A 6,000-nucleotide genomic window follows, 5' to 3' on the forward strand; every position below is an offset into this window, starting at 1 on the left:
GGCAGAAAACAAAGCACTTTAACTCAAAAACCATCAGGGGCCACATCGATATTGATTTTCGTGGCAAGACACACTTATCTATATATTGGGCTCCATTAGGGCTGACAGATAGGTTAGGCCACCACTCTAAACAGCAGCAGATCAGTCTTCAAGTAAAGATGAAATTGGGCCGAGTGTCAATTTATCTTGTATTACTTCTGAATTGGGGCAACAGGGGGCAATCGAGTCACTGACACTGTAAGTAACAGAAGACGCAAGGGCCTCATTTTTGTACCGCTTTAGGAATAAACACTGCTTCAAATATTTAAATACATTTTTAATGATATTTCTTCATAGATTTGTATTTTTCCTATCCAAAAACAAATGAATGTAAATTACTTGGAGTATGTTCCACAGGTGCGTACATCAAGTTAATGCAGTGGTGTATAGCAAAGATAACAGCAACACAGTTTAGCTTACTGTAACTGAGAAAAAGCAGGCACCAATGTGAGCATAATAAGGGAAATGCTATACCAATGCTAACTACTTGTATAAGCTCCAAGGTCTCAGGCTACACCACAGCTGATTTACACCACCTTATAAATAAAATAGCATCTTGGGACTGTCATGTCATCAACAGGGATGTTGTAGTAATGGATAATTTATTAATTCTGTGGCAAATTTGTCTTGCACCTACTACATTGCCTATGCAAGTGTCCAATACCGTTGCCAGCATTTATAATCAGGTTGGCTCTATTGACACCAAGGTGTAGTTACATTTCTAGGAAGGTCACTGCAGGTAAGAGCATTAATATTGGGTCACAGAGAAGTATCCACCGCACAATAATAACACCAAAATTAAGTTTCCCTAAATTTACCCAAGAATGAGCAAACAGGTGAAACTCCCCAAATTTAAAAATCAATACCTGCGCCTCATGTAAGTGTATTCATTAATCCAGGGAAGTAGGATTAACTCCTTAATTTAGATTGCTAAAAGTGACAAAGCCGTCCAAGCTGATGCACACAGTGTAGCGGCCCTATTCAGCAGCCTAGCCTTTAAAGCTACTTGCACACTTCTAGCTTAACTCATCAATGGCAAAATTCAAAACTCAACACTCACACAACACAGAGATTTCAAACTGGAAACCTGAAGACACAATTATGTTGTTTAATCCGTCAGAAAGCTAAATTTCTCAAAAGAAAGGTCTTAAAGAAGAGAAAAAGATATGCTAATTTTACTTAGTTAACTATATTTACTGCCCTGTGTTATTCTCAAGTCATTAGCTGTGAACACCTTTAAGTTTCAAGTGTATGTTTTGTCCGCACTTATTGATTAATGACATGTCATTGTATCCACTGATAGCCAATGAAAAGAAGCCAGAAACCCCCCCCCAAAACATCTGATGTTTACTTTACTTTTACTTTAATTTATAACCTGTTATCCAACTAATTAAAACTGTACAAAAAGAACATAGCATTTGTTCTAAGAGAGTCCAGAAGCACTTTTGCCACTGTGTTGCCTCATCTCTTCTTTAAGGAACTCCCTAAAAGCATTTTGTAACTCAGGAGATCAAGTTTTAAAAGCCAATGTTTTCCTGTTCTTGCTCAATATAGGATTCAGCTTTTTGGTTTAGGGCCTCCTGGCCATATTTTTTATTTGATAAAATGTCAAATGTTTTTAATTGGCAACCGGTCAGGACTTTGGGAAGGTTTCTTAAATGCTCTAATACATTGCAGCGGTGCTGTGTTGCAGAGTATGCTTTCTCTTTATTTTGCTGAAAAAGATACTGTCTGAATGACAGCATGTGTTTCTCCAAAACCTGTAACATTTAGAAAGACTTGTGCAGATGTATGAAATGTGCACAAAATAAAGCAAACCAAAGCATTAAAATGTAAAAATGTGAAAATATTTTCTTAAATAAAATATGGGGTTTAAATGATATTATTGTATTTTTTGTCTCAGATTTTAGGTTTTGCAGACCATCATAACTTTTTGTAACGGGGGTTATATTTTCTGCCAGATGGGTCTAGCTTTGTCTTATCGCTCACGGCCCCATTCCTGCCCAGAGGACAGCTGATGAGGGCTAAAGAGGGAATTAGCCACCCACTCAAAGGCTTTGCCCTGATCCTTCAGGTCAGTATTTGGTCCCTTTAGCTCTTGAGCAGGACAGAGCAACACTGGTTTTCGAGGATTTGTCCAGAGTTAAAATCAGAAGGGGAGGGAAGGTCTAATGCATGTATTGGACATAGACACATGAGCCAGAACGTATGATTGCACCATAGACAGGAGGGAAAGTCCCAAATCTGGCAAGCTGTCTTGGGAGTTTTGTCTCAGGGGGGAAATGGATAACATAACAACAATGGGCACAACTAATCAAAGCTACACTTTCACTTAAGTGGCACACAATTACAATTTAATTTCAATTAGCCATTTTTCCCATTACATGAACTGAATAGGATAGTTCTTCATCACAACTATTTAACAATTAAAAGGAAATGCTCCACAGTACCATCATTAATGACCTAGAAATCAATCGTCAAGAAAAAAAAATAGCCAGGTTGCCTTTTTTTTTCACTAGATGGCAGCAATGTTACAAAGGAAAAAAAATAGCTCACCAATTGGAAACTAATAGTAATAGGGATATATAAAGATACAACTGCAACCAATTAAAAACAACTGGTTATTTAGCAACTCTGTTCTTATTCATGCTTCAGTGATCTCTCTTTACATCAAGATAGCTATAGCAATTCGAACCTGCACTCATTATCATAATCTGCATTCAGTTCAGATAAAGAGCATTCCTGTTTGAGAGGGGCAGCTGAGATTCAAGCCTTTTGTAGCACAGAGCAAATCATTTTATGGTTATGAATACACTGAAATTAGATACAACTTCAGAAGACTGTAATCAATTCTGCAATAATTCAGGCAAAGCTGTCACAATCGTAATCATTATTTTCATGTAAGATAATAGAAGTAAAAAGTAGCCATTTTTTAAAATACCTTCAGAAAACTCAGAATATTATTACCAGTCAAGGGCGTCGATTTGGCATGGACGGAGGGGACATGTCCCCACCAATAATTTGATTGCTTCTTGTAAAAAAACAACAACAAACCCGATAGAAAGAAAAAAAAGATCTGTCAGCGTCTCATTCACCCAGCGGTGCAGAAAGAGTTACATTACGTTCTCTACTGGAGTCCGACCTCATGTGACAAATATGGCCAATGTGATTGGCTGAACCTTTCAGGGAGCTCTGTTTAGTTTCAGCAGCGGCAAGCCTGCGCTGAGAGGAGGACGGTAGCAAAGAGGAAGAACGCGCATATAAGAAAGTATTTTTTTAAAGAAACCTGTAAGTCAATTAAAGCCAAGCTCACTCATAAAATGTGTCCGTCATAATAACGTTACAAGCTATGCTAGGCTTTGGCCCACATCAGTCTAAAATTGTATGTAACCATGAATTACGTGTTTTGGAAACTAACTGCACAACAGGCAGCTCTATTAGTTATCTCAGTCTCAGAGCAACATTTCTAATTTTGATTGAAACTGTCAGAAAAAACGGCAGCCTCGAGCAAGCCAGGATATTAGTTTACAGAGGCTGTTAAAATTATACGTCTAACTTTAAAATGTTGGTGACACAATAATTTCATCCTAGTGGCACTGACATATTCATAGGGTTAATTTTTGAGACAAAATATCATGAAGTAGTCATGATTTTGCAAATATTCCACCTTGTAGTGCAGTTTGCACTACAATTGTTAGGCTGCTGATGTAAATTGATTGATTAGTGTAGATTTGACAAAGAATCTGAATTGACATGTCTCACTTTTTATATGGCACGAATCAATGTGTTATTTTATCAGGTGGCAATATGTCCTAGTGCAGTCAGAGGGGAAAAGCCAGGGCCAAAGGTGAGGCACATCAAGCACAGAATATTAATTTTGTGGTCATCTTAGATGAGTTTTATCGACAAAAACCACCAGTTCATTTAGTGTTCCCTTAGTGCTAATGTATAAGAGAAGTTGGTGTACTATAACTGAAGTAATCGTGTTAAGATAAGATAAGATTACCTTTCGTTTTGTCACAGCAGAAAGTGGACAGTGCAAAGTAATATAGCAAAAATTAGAATACAATAAGAATAATATACTGTACACAACTGTACAGAATAGAATAAAATAGTAGAATAAAATAGAATAAAATATACATTAGGATACAAATAGAATACAAATGTTATATACAACTGATTAAAAATACAACTTACAACATCTTATTGCACGTGTGTGTTTGATCAGCTGCAAAAGTCTTTGTTGTGGAGTCTGACAGCAGTGGGGAGGAAAGACCTGCGAAATCGCTCCATCCCACATATAAGGCCTTAAAGTTATATTCTTTTATTGTCTTGACTGTATTTGAAGCTATTTTTATTTTTGTATGATACCTGATTTATGTGGAATATGGCTAAAGTAAACTAAAGTCTAAAATACTTAGTCATTTGTTTAATAGTAATTTAACATTATATAATTCACATATAAAACTATGAATTGTAATTTTAAATGGTTTAATAGCATGTAGAATAGCGTATGTAGGCAAGTATATTTCTTCTTTTTTTATCAAGAAGCAAAGACAAAAAGGAAAAAAAAAAAGAAACAGGGCGGGGTGTGGTGGTTGAAACACCCGTCCCCACCAATGCCAAAACCAAATCTACGCCCTTGTTACCAGTACTGTACTGGTAATAATAGGGACCAAATTGGTAAGGTCTATTCGATTCTTGTCTCTCACTACTGGTACAAATTACTGAACATTTATACAAGGTACAGTTTCTGCTGTTAATTCAGGATATCATCAGTAGTTTTGTCACCGGTAATTTTTGCCATGACTTCTATAGTATCATGCTCCATCACCTGCTAAGCTTGTAAGAGAAATTTAAATGGAAAAAGACCTTTGTACGTTTCCATGATGTGTGTCCTGGAAATGGTCCATTAGGCTGCTTTGACGCTTTTATAACATAAATTACACATTCAAAACTGAATAATTAAACCATAAAAGTATTGTCACAAATTCGTGACAATACCAACATTTGTGCTTGTGGGAGATGTTTGTTGACACTTACCACAGTTTCAAAGCCCTCTTGAGTTTCTTCAGCCTGAACAAAATATCAAACTTGTTGAACAAGTTTTACTCCCCCCTCCCCTTTTGTCTTGATATCGTAGCATTTTATTTCGCTGGCCAACTCTTTAGTTACCAAAGATGGTAGCCGGAAGTGACAGAAGCGATAGACGGCCACTTCCTGTTGTTTTGTTTAACTTATTTAAAAATTATAATATGATGGGGCAATGTGTTCTTTTCCCTATAGAACATGTATATTGTATAATTTTACCATTTGTTATTATTTTTATGGATTATGGAGCTGTGTCTATACAACAAGAATAAAATGCAAACATTACTTCATAGGATTTGCTTTTTGGTATTACTAGATCTTTCCAACTAAATGATTAAGAATCCATGTTAATTATGTGATTACCTTTTCTCAGACGAAAACTGATTTTGATTTATGCCATGTTCATGTCTCACTCCAACCTAAACTAAATGGAACCTCAAACAACCTGTAATGCGACCTCTAGGGGGCGGTCAGGATGCTTTTTCAATACTGAACCAACAGTAATAGTGGATTGTTATCATTAGTTAGATGCGAAGCTGCTTAGCTTAACTACTCATGCCATTTATGCCTGCCACCACCGAAGCGCATCCAGCAATGATACAAATCAACTTTAGTGACTCAGCTAAAACCAGAAGTGTAATACCTGATGTAGGAGGTCAGGCATAAAACATGTTTGATTGCAACTACAATTACACTTCTTGTAAAGAAAGACTGGATGTCTGGGAGTGATAATTAAACTCTGGTAATTCTGAATATAGTCTCTAGTCAAATGCTTAGTAGTACTTTAGATGGCTTTTCAGGTTTAGCACTAAAAATAGTTTCAATGGTGTGCAAGACCAAGAGAAAAAAAAACAAACAAACACAGGCATG

The sequence above is a fragment of the Oreochromis niloticus genome, linkage group LG2 (genome assembly GCF_001858045.2).
Source record: "Oreochromis niloticus isolate F11D_XX linkage group LG2, O_niloticus_UMD_NMBU, whole genome shotgun sequence".
In the NCBI taxonomy this organism is placed as follows: domain Eukaryota; kingdom Metazoa; phylum Chordata; class Actinopteri; order Cichliformes; family Cichlidae; genus Oreochromis; species Oreochromis niloticus.